Source organism: Macaca fascicularis, chromosome X (assembly GCF_037993035.2).
Source record: "Macaca fascicularis isolate 582-1 chromosome X, T2T-MFA8v1.1".
Taxonomy (NCBI): domain Eukaryota; kingdom Metazoa; phylum Chordata; class Mammalia; order Primates; family Cercopithecidae; genus Macaca; species Macaca fascicularis.
In genome coordinates, this window is record NC_088395.1 from 111415584 (window position 1) to 111429935 (window position 14352).

The 14352-nt window shown below is 35.2% G+C and overlaps 1 protein-coding gene across 2 annotated transcripts in view; it reads left to right on the top strand.

Annotated features, from left to right (window-relative positions):
• Window positions 1-14352, top strand: part of IL1RAPL2 (interleukin 1 receptor accessory protein like 2) — a 1296718-nt gene that overhangs the window by 379313 nt on the left and 903053 nt on the right. The gene's annotated exons all lie outside the window — the stretch shown is intronic.

The following is a 14352-nucleotide window of genomic DNA, read 5'->3' on the forward strand; positions in this document are numbered from 1 at the left end:
GCTCTAACAATAGACTAAACCAAGCAGAAGAAAGAATTTCAGGCTTCAAGCCCAGTCTTTTGAATTAACCCAGTCAAAACAAAAAAAAAAAAGGAAAAAGAATTTTTAAAAATGAACAAAGCCTTCGAGAAAAGTATGATTATGTAAAGTGACGAAACCTACAACTTATAGGCATTCCTGAGGGAGAAGGAGAAAATAATAAGAAGTTTGGAAAACATATTTTAGGGAATAATTCAGGAAAAGTTCCCTGATCTTCCTAGAGATGCAAACACTCAGATTTAAGAAATTCATAGAACACCTGACAGGCACTACACAAGAGAAACATTGCCAAGGCATATATAGTCAACAGACTATCCAACATCAATGTGAAAGAACAAATCTTAAAAGCAGCTGGAGAGAAACATCAAATCACCTATAAAGGAAATCCCATCAGACTAACGGTGGACTTATCAGCAGAAACCTTATAAGCCAGAAGCGATCAGGGGCCTATTATTAGCCTCCTTAAAAGAAAAATATGACAGCTAAGAATTTTTAAATCCTGCCAAACTAAGTTTCATAAATGAAGGATAAAGTATTTTCCAGACAAGCAAATGCTAAGGGAATTTGTCACCACTAGATTGGTCCTACAAGAAATGCTCAAAGGTGTGATAAACATGGAAACAAAAGGATGATACTTACCATCATAAAAGCACATGTAAGTAGAAAGCTCACAGATCGTATAAAGCAGTTATTCAATTTAGACTTAAGGTAACTAGGAAACAAAACCATGACAGGAACAAAACTTCACATGTCAATATTAACTTTGAATATAAATGGCCTAAATACACCAATTAAAAGATATAGATGGGCAAGTTGGATTAAAAAAAAAAAAAAACAAGATCCAGCCACGTGCTACTTATAAGAGACCCACCAAATGTCTAAAGACACCTACATGCTCAAAGTAAAGGGATGGAAAAATATATATATTATGCAAACGGAAAACAAACAAGAGAAGGAGTAGCCACTCTTATATCTAATTAAAACACACTATAACAATAGTTTAAAAAAAAACACAAAGAAGGGCATTAAATAATGATAATGAGTTCAATACAGCAAGAAGACATAAGTACCTTAAAAATATGTACACCCAACACTAGAGTATCGAGACTTATAAAACCAATACTACTAGATCAAAGAAAAGACACTGATAACAATACAATAATAGTGAGAGACTTGAACGTTCCAGTGACAACACTAGACAAGTCATCGAAGTAGTTGGTTTTCTGCCTTGATGACCTGTCTAGCATTGTCAGGAAAGTCAACAAAGAAACTGGACTTAAACTGGATTCTTGAACAAATGGACCTAACAGGCATTTACAGAACATTCTACCCAACGACTGCAGGATATACATTTTTTTCACCTGTGCATGGAACACTCTTGAAAATTGACCATATGCTTGGCCATAAAGTAAGTCTCAATAAATCAAAACAATTGCAACCATATCAAGTATCTTCTTGGACAACAGTAGAATAAAATTAGAAATTATTACCAAGCGTAACTCTTAAAGCTACACAAGTACATGGAAACTAAATAATTTGCTCCTGAATAACTTTTGGGTAAACAACAAATTAAGGGAGAAATAAAAAATTGGGGGAAATAAATAAAAATCGAAACAAAACATACCAAATCTCTGGAATACAACAAAAACAGTGCTAAGAGGAAAGTTTATAGCATTAAATACTTACGTCAAAAAGGTAGAAAGATCTCAAGAACCTAATGTCACACTTCAAGGAACTAGAAAAGCAGGAACAAACCAAACCCAAAGCTAGCAGAAGAAAATAAATAACAAAGATCAGAGCAGAACTAAGTGAGATTGAGATCAATTAAATGATATAAGGAATCAACAAAATTAAAAGTTGTTTTTTTTTAAAAGAACAAACAAAATTGATCCACCACTAGCTAGTTTAACCAAGAAACAGAGAAGATTCAAATAAGCACAATCAGAAATGATAAAGGTGACATTTAATGTTAAAGGTGTACTTCTGATATCACAGAACTGCAAGGAATCATCAGATATTACTATGAATATCTCTATGTACACAAACTAGAAAACCTAGAGGAAGTGGATAAATTCCTGAAAAAGACAACCCTCCAAGGATGAACCAGTGAGAAATAAAAATCCTAAACATACCAAAAGAAAAGCTCAGAACCAGACAGATTCACAGCCAAATTCTACTAAATGTACAACTAAGAGTCGGTACCATCTCTACTGAAACTATTCCAAAAAAATCTAGGAGGGAATCCTTCCCAACTCATTCTATGAGGCCAGCATCATTCTGATACCAAAACCTGGCAGACACACACACAAAAAAACTTCAGGCCAATATACTTGATGAATATCAATGCAAAACTCCTTAATGAAATACCAGCAAACCAAATCCAGCAACACATCAAAAAAGCTAATCCACCATGATCAACTAGCCTTTATCCCTGGAATGCAATGTTGGTTCAACATATGAAATCAATAAATGTGATTCATCACATAAACAGAACTAAAGACAAAAATCACATGATTATCTCAATAGATGCAAAAAAGTCTTTCAATACAATTCAACATTCTTTCACGTTAAAAACTCTCAATAAACTAGGTATTGAAGGAACATACCTTAATATAAGAGCAACCTATGACAAACCCATAGCCAACATCCTAGTGAATGGGCAAAAGCTGGAAACATTTCCCTTGAAAATCAGCATAAGGCAAGGATGCCCTCTCTCACCACTCCTATTCAGCATAATATTGACATTCCTGGCCAGAGGAATAAGGCAGCAGAAGGAAACAAAGAGCACACAAATAGGAAGAGAGGAAGCCAAACTATCCCTTTTTGCAGATAACATGATTCTGTATCTAGAAAAATAGTCTCAGCCCAAAAACTGCTTTAGCTGATATAACTTCAGCAGTTTCGAGATACAAAATCAAAGTACAAAAATCACTAGCATTCCTATACACCAACAACAGCAAAACTGAAGATGACCATTATCAATCTTTTGAAAACAAATGAGCAACAAATATTTTCTGGCAGTGTACTTAGCTCCATCAGAGGAGTGATGGGTGAAATAAAAATGTGATGTTCTGGCCACTACCCTGATAGAAATCTTTAAAATCCTGTTAGAAAATCATTTCCAATGTCTGAAGCAAACCTGCAAACATTACAAGAATTAATTGTTGAACTGCTTGAGATGTACTAGATATGTTGTTCAAATTTAGGTGTATTTCGTGGCACATTTCTGACATGGGTATTTCTAAATTTTCAAAATACACAGAGAGAAAGATATTAACTCTCTGAAAATGTCTTTTTGTTCATGATTTCCTAGAAAAAATCCTTTCTTGTCATTGCTTTTGAAAAACATAATCTAGGCCCCAATTTGTGTCATCGCGGTCATCAAACTTTAATGCAGTGTCAGTGTTTGATGTGAAGATTAGATTGTCCTGAATTTGGCCAGTCTGGGCCATATATGGGAGGCATTGTAATTTGATTCTGTTTACTTAAGAAGTATATCTTTTAAAATCATTTGAGTGCAACACTATATTGAAATAACAATTAGTGTTCTCTCTTGCATCACAGTTGATGTATCCCATCATATAAGGATGTTTTCAGACCTATAAGCCCTCATATTAGTAGTAAATCTTTGCTCATATTTGAACTCTGGATTGACACACTGTTCTCTCGTTTCCTTTCGAATTGTTCCACTGCTCAGGATTCTTTGTGGCAAGTAAGCACCACTGTGTAGAACTAACAAGTACTAATCAACTCAGGCTTAAAGATGCAACTTGATTAAGGACCAGTGAGATTTGTGTATCTGTGTCTTTGGAGTCTACCAGTTTACCAAGCTGTACTGGACCGGGAGTCAGCTTTGGATTTCCATTGAACTAGCTGTGTGACTTTGGGAAAATTACTCGCTGGATCTATTTGGGAAAATAATTTCTCTGGATCTTGGTTTCCTTATCTATAAATGAAAACATTTACACTAGGTTGTCTTAACTTTAAGATTCTGTAACTCCAATGCAAAGTAAACAAGAAAGACCAGGTGAAACCATTTGGCAAACTTAATGCAAGCTAATTTCTCCTATTGAAGATTAAACTATCACCATTCCGAAGCCCATTCCTCTTCCTACCTCTCCTACAATTTAAATCTAACCTACCATTGAAAGTCAACTATATCTCCATCACCTCCGAGAAGTCTTTCCTGATAACACAACAACCTCCAGTGGTATCTTTTTTTCAATTATAGGATTAATTATCATCACTACACTTAGTCTTCTCTATCACCTTGTATTATTGTTTAATTTTAGTGCTTTTGAGGTCAGGAATGATGAGTTATGAACATTTATATTGCCCAAAGCACATTGTCCCGTATTTCACATGCATAATAGGTTCTAGATTTGTTGAATTAATGTTGAATGAATGAATGGAGTTTAAAAATCATTCTGAACCATTTTTTCAAATTCACAATTCAAAAGTGATTGAATTTTTCCCACCTTTCTTTCCCAAAAAAAGATGCATAATTTTGAAGATATTATATGAAATCTAAAATAAAATTTGGAGTTTATCTTAAATATAAATCCCTTTCCTTCTAGTCTCCTAATTTTCCTCTTTAAAAAATCGACAATACTTCCTTTTAGAGTAGCCTGCCATAGAAACATTTGTATTTTCCTTCTATATTCTTTAGAATACAATGTAATTTGATCAGCCCGTGTATGAATGGCATTGTGTTTTCTATTACCTTTTTAGGAAACATGACAAATGGCACTGTTACTCCTCAAGGGAGTGTTTGGTTACTTGCAATCACCAGAGCCAGTTCTCTAGCATTTGATGGAAACAGATGCTAGCATTCCCACCACAAGGTGTGTCTCCAGTGTATAGGTGTTGACAGAAGCAAAGTCAAACAGTATTCAGGTCAACATTTAATTTATTTTTATTTTTAATTATTGTAGGTTCATAGCAGTTATGTATATTTATGGGGTATGTGAGATGTTTTGATACAGGCATGCAATGCATATTAGCCACATCATGGAGAATGGGGTATACATCCCCTCAAGCATTTATCCTTTGTGTTACAAACAATCCAGTTACACTCTTTTAGTTATTTTAAAATATACAATTAAGTTATTGACTATAGTATCTCTGTTGTGCTATCAAATTGTAGATCGTATTAATTTTTTGTATTTGTTTTGTATCAGGTCAACATTTGATTAGATTCATTATAGATATTAGTCCAGCTTATTCCGGTTCCTTGAGAATTTGCTACCGAGTGTCTTAGCAGTCCCTCATTCTCTTAGTCTGCATTGAGAGTGTGTTAGAACAAGTGCTTAGCAACTCAAAATGCATCTGGCCCGGGAGACTTGGAAGAAACATTTTAGCTTTGGCCTCATGCTGTGGGAGCCATGTTGTTTCTCTGTCAGGTTGAGGCTGTGCTGCACTTACAGAAATTAACCCAACAAAATTGTTTTCTCTCTCTTTTTCTGTACCAGAGTGAGACTCCAGGGTATAAGCAAAACTGATGTTGCTTGAAGAAATTTCAAAGGTTCCCAACTCCCAGAGCTCAAGTAGCCATGGAAATAATCACTGGCCAAAAAATGTACTTAGATTGGATGGTAATTGGGAACCATTTGAGAACTAAACATGTGCTATGTGATGTTACTTTGTAGAATAAGAAAGGCTTGTGTTGAATTGATGATTTAAAGAATAATGGGGAAAAATTGGACTGCTTTGTGTGAGTTTGTAAGGTGGTGTGAGGGGCAGGGTGTTGGCAATACCTAGGCAGGATTGAAGGTGATAATATAAATTGAATATATTTCTGGTAAAGGATTTTTGAAAATAAAATAAAATAGTGTTTTCTTAGATTCACTCCTACTTTATTTTCTTAAAGAAATAGTAACCCTTTCTATTGGTATGTCAGGAAAATATAATTTGTTCTTAAAATTTTACTAAAAAGAAAAGTGTATCATGTTCCCAAGTTGGCTTGTATGCAAAATCAAGGTTATACTTTCAAAAATTAATGCACCTTGTTCCTCTGACCCCTTAGGCGTAATTAGGGGTTTTGTGCTGTTACAAATGGACTTAGCAAATGTGACACTGGCATAATCATGGAATTCATGGTATTTTTCCCTTGTGGTTATAACAATTTGGACCCCATCAAGAAACTCCTTATTCAGCCTTTTGTTTGTTCATGAGCTGACTTCTGACTTAAGAGAAGTCAGCTTATATTAGTGCTAAGCCCGAAAGAACCCTCTGCAACCACACTGCGGGGGGCCACTTTCTATGCCCTCTTCTCACATTTATATTCCAAATCATCAGTGTTCACTGGCCCAATTGGGCCCTCTCTAGCAACATTAGCCCTCAGAGCTTCTTTTGCCAATGTCACCGTGCATTCTTAGTTCCAGAATTCTAGTGTCTTACCTCAAGTGTCACTTGAGCAGCCCAGGCTTTCTTATTATAGTGTTTATTTCTGTCACTGATTCATCATTTTTTGTTTGTCTGACTCAAATCCAGGTAGTTTGTGCTCAATCTATGGCAGGCTGTTAACCAGCATGTGTGTTTAGGGCAGCAATTCGTTTATCCATTTTGAGATCCACACCTGACATCTTCATTAATGCCCAGCACAGATTTCTCAGATTCCAGATCTGTTTGTTGTCTCCATATTCCTTTTGGATCCACCTCTTTGCCACAAAGTACACTTCATGTAAATGTCACTTTCTTCAAGTTTTTCACATGTTACACAGTGGAACCATATGCTTATAGAAATTATGCTTTTTTAGGTCTGTATCCAAACATAGCTTGTCAATGACGGCTCACAAATTCTAAGTCAGCTTGTAAGCTTTTACACTTTTTCTGAAATGTTTTCTTTAGGGCTTGTAAACTTCTTCCCATGTTATTGCTTACTTGTTGTACCCCTGTGTTCTTTTTCAACTTTAACTACAACCACTTTACCACCTTTTTATTGCCCTTTCAATTCATCACATTCAGCTGAACTACTGCCTCAGGCAAGTGTTTCCTCTCTATGCCTGTTTATTGAGTTTGGGGCAATCTCTGTAACAGAAATTCTACTACGTTGGTCTTTCTTCTATCCTATGACCATTTGCTAAGCTCTTAAAACATCAGTCATGTTCAGTTCTTAGAAAACCTACATCGAAGAAAAAATAGTACTGATAATTTTATGGAATTAATGTAATATTAGATAGTATGAGTTGCTTACCTGAAGATGTGCAGGGAACCTCTGGAGAGCCATACTGACAAGTAAGTTGTGGCCTAGTCTGTATAACTTGAGAGCTATTGGTTGTTCTTGTTCACATAGTTGTCACCATTGTTGCAATATTACAAAAATTTACTGGGTGCTCACTGTGTGATAGGCACTGTGCCAAGAGCTTTACATGAAGTAACTATTCAATACTCACAGTAGCCCTTCAAAGTAGGTTTTATTGTTATCTCTGTTTTACAGCTGAGGAAGCAGAGAATCAGGAGCATAAATGACTTATTTAGGGACATATAACCAATAAGTGTTAGAATAGACATTTGAATTTAGGCAGTGTAACCTCAGAGTTCACAAGTCTCTTACCCTTCATATTATACTGCCTTCTTATAATGATAGATAACATTATTGTGAACTTATGATGAGCCAGGCACACAGAATAGTTAGCCATATTGCATTCATTAATTTATTAAATCATTTCTTCAGCCCTTGAAGACAGGTGACATTATTTTTCTTTTACAGATGAAGAAACTGAGTGAGGCTTACAGAAAATAAATAGTCTTTAAAGTGATTAAAGTGATTCCCCTAGTAAGTAGCAGAGAGAATTTTTAACTCATATCCTCAACCATTATGCCATACTGTACCAATAAAGGACTAAAAACTAACAGAAAAGTTGATCTATGGGTTTCTACAGCCACAAGCAAAAATAATACCTTTATTCCTACTGCTTGCAGGACCTATTAGCTGGAAGATGTTGGGCTGTATCATCAATATCCATAATTTATGTATAGTTATTCCTGGAATTAAAAATCGTGGGAATTCCTAAAAAGCAGGGAAGCAATACTTTTTTTCAAGAGAATTGGTTTACCAAAAAATGACAGACTATCTTGCCAGAAGTAGCACTAAGAAAGGGTGGAATAGAAGGTGGTATACCCCTAGGAAAAGTGAATATAAATAAATATGTATTACAGTGAAAACAGAAACATGGCAAAAGAAAATGTGAAGCAGAGGATTGCACTGTTATAATGCCACTTCTCCCCCACCTCCCCCACCTCCCCTGAAAAAAAAAAAAAAAAAAGCCAGTGAAATGCTACGATCTATCTGTGCCTGTCTATTTGTAATGGAGAGATTGGTGCATTGAAGAAACAGGATATTTGATTGGAGAAAGTAAGAAAGATGATTTAGGAATATGAGCTGCTACCCAAGCAAGACAGGCCCGGTTGGATTTCCACAGTGGGAGGCCTGATGATCCTGGGTAGTAGCGAAAGTTGTGGTATTATTTGTGAGAAGGCCAATGAAAAGATAGAAAAACACTCCGAGATGTATTTTATCTACTTCTGAAATTTAATCATGACTGACTTTAATTTCAGGTATTATTTATTTCTACTTTTGAAAATGTTTAAATTATCGAAAATAAAAAAACTTTTTATTATTGGTAGAATTTATTAAAATAATATAGACATGCTTTCATTGGTCTAGCAGTCCTATGCTAAATTAAAATAAGGATCAAGAAGCTTTAACTTTACTTAAACACTGGCATGCTGTTCTCAGTGACTTAGTTAATACTGTGAAAAGACATTAAAATCTCAAATACACACAGACTCACAGATATGTGGGAAACTATGAGTGTGTGTGTGTGTGTCTATATATATATATATATATATATATATATATGTATGTATTTTTTTTTGAGATGGAGTTTCGCTCTTGTCACCCAGCTGGAGTGCAATGGTGTAATCTCGGCTCACTGCAACCTCTGTCTCCCAGGTTCAAGTGATTCTCCTGCCTCAGCCTCCCGAGTAGCCGGGATTACAGGCTCCTGCCACCATGCCCAGCTAATTTTTCTCTTTTTAGTAGAGACGGCATTTCACCATGTTGGCCAGGCTGGTCTCGAACTGCTGACCTCAGGTGATCCATTCCCCCTCAGCCTCCCAAAGTGCTGGGATTACAGGTGTGAGCTACCACGCTCAGCCACTATGAGTGTATATTAAATGTAAATTGATATTAAATCCCAGGAGGATAGGGTCAGAAACCTAGGCTGTAGGGTGGCATCAAATACTACAATTTTACAGGTAAACACATGCACGTGCGCGCACACACACACACACACACACAATGAAAGATCATTCAAGTTCATTATTTGAAGCAGTCATGTGGATATTGCTGCCAAATCAATGTATAATTCCAGTTTCTCTAGAAAACTGGGTTTTCTATTATATAAAAGACTACAACAGTGGAAATAGTCTGATTCATTCACAATCACACACACACACAAACACACACATACACACACACACACAAAATCATTTATGGGCTGAGGATGTACATGTTTTACCATGGCCTTCACATGCCCTTCAGAAGAAAATGAATTTTGGGGGAGAAACAGATATTTTCTATTAAGTCAAGTTCTATATGGTCTGAGTTTAAGGTAAAGAGTTAAGCTGAATATGGAAATTAAAGCCAATTTATCAAAGCATATTTTAGAAGACTTTCTTGTTAATACTAGAGTTTAGGCTGGGAAATTTCTGCTTCTTAACATACTGGTGTTAGTAGGGATTTAGAGTTTGCTGCCAGGCTTCTCTTGGAATATTCTTCCATTGGCACAGCCCTAGAGATGCTAACTTTGAAAAATGGGATTTGACTGGCAGCCCCTGACACAGCCATTCGTGAATTTCCACTAAAGTATCTATGAAGACGTAGAGAAATGATGAGAGCTCACAACAATGCTGATAATTTGGATTGACAGTCAAATTATTGCCAGTACCAGGGAGAATTTTCCACTAGATGAAAATCAGGAAGAAGTAGATTGAAAAGTACCATCAGCGAACCACTCATACTATGCTGCTAGAAATTTGGTAAGCCAATATATCCTAATGTAAATGACGAGTTGATGGGTACAGCAAACCAATATGGCACATGTATACCTATGTAACAAACCTGCACATTGTGCACATGTACCCTAGAACTTAAAGTATAATAAAAAAAAGGAAAAAAATTGAATAGGTCCAAAAAAATCTCATCTTTGCTCCCATGCAGTCTAAATCATGGTTCCAAAACACACATTCTATACCCAGCAAAACAAGGAGTGATTGTCTTAGTGCATGGAAAGTACTTTTTTAGATAGCTAGAAGGCTGGACACTAAACCCTAAAATATTGCCCTTTTCCTTATATATGCTTGAGCACTACTACTTTCAGCAAATAATTAGAGGAGAAGACAAATGAAAGTGGCTTTGGGATTTCTAATATGAAGTAGTGGTAAATCATCTTCAAAGTTCAATCCCCAAAAACATACTGCTATAAGTGGGAGCAAAGAACCTTGGTAGGAAGGTATTCTGGATATTCTAGTTTTGCATGTACTCCATCATTTCTGATTATCAATAAATCAGTCAGTTGGGTCAGGAGAGGATCCAATCTTAGTCCAAAGAAGGTGTATTAATGAAATCAAGTTAGACACCAAGAACAGACAGTTGAAAATATGAGATATATACATCAATCTATTGTCCTGTTGCATACTCGAGAAGGGGATTTATCTAAAATCCAGTTTGAGCTTAACCTAGGACAATTGTTGTCTCCTAACTATTGGCAAGCATGGGATCAAGACAGATTGAAACTCCTTTGAAAATAAACAGTGAAAGAAAAAACAATGTGGAACATATGGAAAATCTGCAGATGGGCTAAAGGCAAATTATTTTGGAGATTTCCAGAAAGAACACATTTATAGAAATGAGTTTTTAAAGGAATTAGAAAAAGATTAGAAATTGATTATTTTAGCTAAAATGCAAGATAACATAGCTTTTATGAAAAAGCAGACTGTAAATTGGAGGTGTTCATAATCTTTTGTTAGGTCATGTGGCACATAAAATTTTCTTTTCTGAGGAAATTCTGGACTCTTTCCTCATATAAAACAAATTTGTAAATACACTCACAACTTTTTTTTTGCATTCTGTTTCTGGGGTTTTCCTCTGAAGCCTATGAACTTCAGTTTAAAACCTCTGCCATCAGGGAACAAATCAAGACACAATGAAGATAATCAAGGAATAATAAAAATTAGGCAACAAAATGAGACTATTAAAATGTGAGATAATCAAGATAAGGAAAGATTACAAGAAATTAAAACTCAACCACAGATGTATATTATCAATGGAGGCTGTAGAGAACAGAATTGACAATGCTGAAAATCAGATCAGTGAGAATGTCATATATACTTGAAAAATCGTCTCAGAAGGCAGTGAAAAAGATGAAGACTCATGAGGGAGAAGATGATAAATATGAAGAATGGATATCCAGTTTAATAATTTTAAGTATTCCTAAGAAAGAAAGAAAAGCAAAAAAAGCCATAATGAAGCATATATTTTTAAAAAAAGAAAGTTTCCTGAGTAGTCAAACAACTTGAATAGGCTCATCGTAGTCTAGGTAAAATTAGTGAAAAGGGAGAAGAAAGCCACATGCTCTAAAGTTTCCTTTAAAGTCATAGATGCCACTGCAAATGGCATCTTCATGCATAACCACATATTTGTTTGGCATACAAATATAGATAGCCAACAGGGATTGTAAATAATATGAAATAACAGCAGAAAAATATATAGTGCCTAAAACCTTGTGCTGCGGAGTCAGGCCAGTTTTACCACTTAGTAGTTGTGTGAATTTCAGTGAGATCAGTAACTCTTCTGAATCTGTTTCCACAGCTACCGCATAGGGCCCGTGGAAAATTAAACGAGGTAATTTATATAAAATGCTTAATAAAAGATCTAGCACTTAGGGAACACTGTTTGTAGCTAATAATATTGTTGCTATTATTAGTATCATCATGGGTAGTAGGATTCTAGGTGATTTTTAGTTTCTATATTTTCCAAATTTTCTACAACAAGCATATATTCATTCCTTTTGTAATCAGAAAAGCACATTATTTTAAAAATACATACAAATTGTCATATAGCATGCCAGATAAAGAGGGAGAGAGGTACAACAGGGCTACAGAAGGTACAGCAATATAATAAATTTTAGATTTTTCTAATGTTGATTAAAAAATGTACTAGTTTTATTTAAAAACTTTATTTTAAAGGTTACACTGTTTAAAAGGCACATGAGGTACACATGCACATTGTAGAGGGCTGGGACCCTGCAGATAGACACAAGGTGTGTTCAGTGTCCCTTATATTGAGAAATGGCTGTTGTTGGTTTTTGTGTGTACATTTTCTTCCATCTATGTTTATAGTACTTTTGAGATTACATCAAACATAGAGTTCCATATCCTGCTTTTTGTAACCTAATATTTTAGTTGGAGAATTTATTCATGCAATTAAAAGCCCCGTAAACATTACTTGTAATACTCAGATGATTCAACAAAATACAATTTTGATATAGCTAGATTGTTCATAATTTTTTGTTGTTATGTTTGATGCTCCAACAAATATACATCGGTGTGACTCTTAATCAGAATTTGTGATCGTTTCCTTAAAATTGATTCCTAGAAGTAAAGATACGAGGCCAAAAAGGATGCACATTTTTAAGATGTCTTGATGTATCTTAATGCTTTCCAGAAAGGTTGTAGCAATTTATTCCTCTCCTCCAACACCTTAACTCTCCAGTCTCAGCAGTCTCTCAGTAACATTATTTTACATTCAATTCTGTATTCATTTTATTAGTAAAAATTCCAGTTGTTTTAAATTCCATTACTTGCACATCAATTTGAACATTTATTTCAAATATTTATTACGGCCAATTGTAGTTCTTTCTCTATGAATTGCCCATGTGTGACTTTTGACGTATTTTTTGGTTTTATAATCTCAGCCATTTCATTAAGACTTGGAAAATCCTATATAATCTAAAGATATTTGCATATTAAAAACAAAAGGAAAACTTTGTTATAAAGTGTGCCAAAGTTTACAATATTTTTGGTCACTGAAACCAGAGAGCATAATTTTTATGGCAGCAAGAAAATTGAAAGAAAGCTTCATTGAACAACATATGTATTCCTCTTGGGAGAATTTGTGACTTCTAGCTGAGGCTTTCCTTCAAACATGCGAAAATTAACATATCATCTGTTTTATCCATAAATATACTCTTCAGTGGTAATTTTCACTTGTAAAGTGTGCCATACTTGCAGAGCCAAAATGGTGTTTTTTTTTTTTTTTTTTTTTTTTTTTTTTTTTTTTTTTTTTTGTTAAATTCTGTTCTCCTTTCTTAGTAGGCACAGAATGGACTGGACACTTTCCAAGACTGAAATTCAGTATGATCTTACAGGATCTCAGTTCTTGGAAACTTTCTTAATGTGCATGTAACTATTGTGACAGGGCAAGAATATAGTCTAGTAAGAGCATAAAATTCTAGATTTAGGTGTCCTTGGCTCTGTTTTCTCAAGTTTTGTCAACATCTTCCATGCATGTGTTCAGAACTAAAACCTCTGTCATTGCTCTTACTGGGGCAATGTATATCTGTTCTTCTACAGATGAGCTGCCTTAACCTCTATAGTTTCTACCAAGCTCAAACTTGTCCACTGAAAGCATATTCTACACCGGGCATAGTTAATGTTGTGTTGTACATTCATTGATACTATGCTTTCCCCTCCCCTTTCAAAAGCACCATTACCTGTCTTCTCCCATTTCATTCCCTGTCAAATTTATTTCCCTTCTCCTGTTCCAAAAGACAAAGCCATATACCAGCCAAGAGCATCCATGCAAGAGTATTTTTCAAACTGTGGGTTATGACCCATTCCCAGATTATGAATTCAATTTAGTGGTTTGCAACCAGCACTTTAAAAATGACACAGAATATATCAGGGTGTATCACATATAGGAAGGCAAGTACTTTTTCATGAAACAAACATAGGAGTGTACTGGGTCCAACCTAAAGTATATTTTGTTCTATGGGTGAAGGTCAAAAATGCTTGAGAAACAGTGCTACAAAGCACACTTCAGGATGCAAGATATAGATTTAGAGCTAATTTAAATTAGATTTAATTTAAAGGTACCAGCTGCCCTGGGTACCAATCTATAGAAGCAAAAATATTTCACAGGTACTAAAATATCACTGGAGGTAAAAGCAGATGGAGAAAATTGCATTTACCAGACTCTTAAGTAGGAAAGTAGTACATGTGATAAGGTAGATGAATTGGTACACTTGT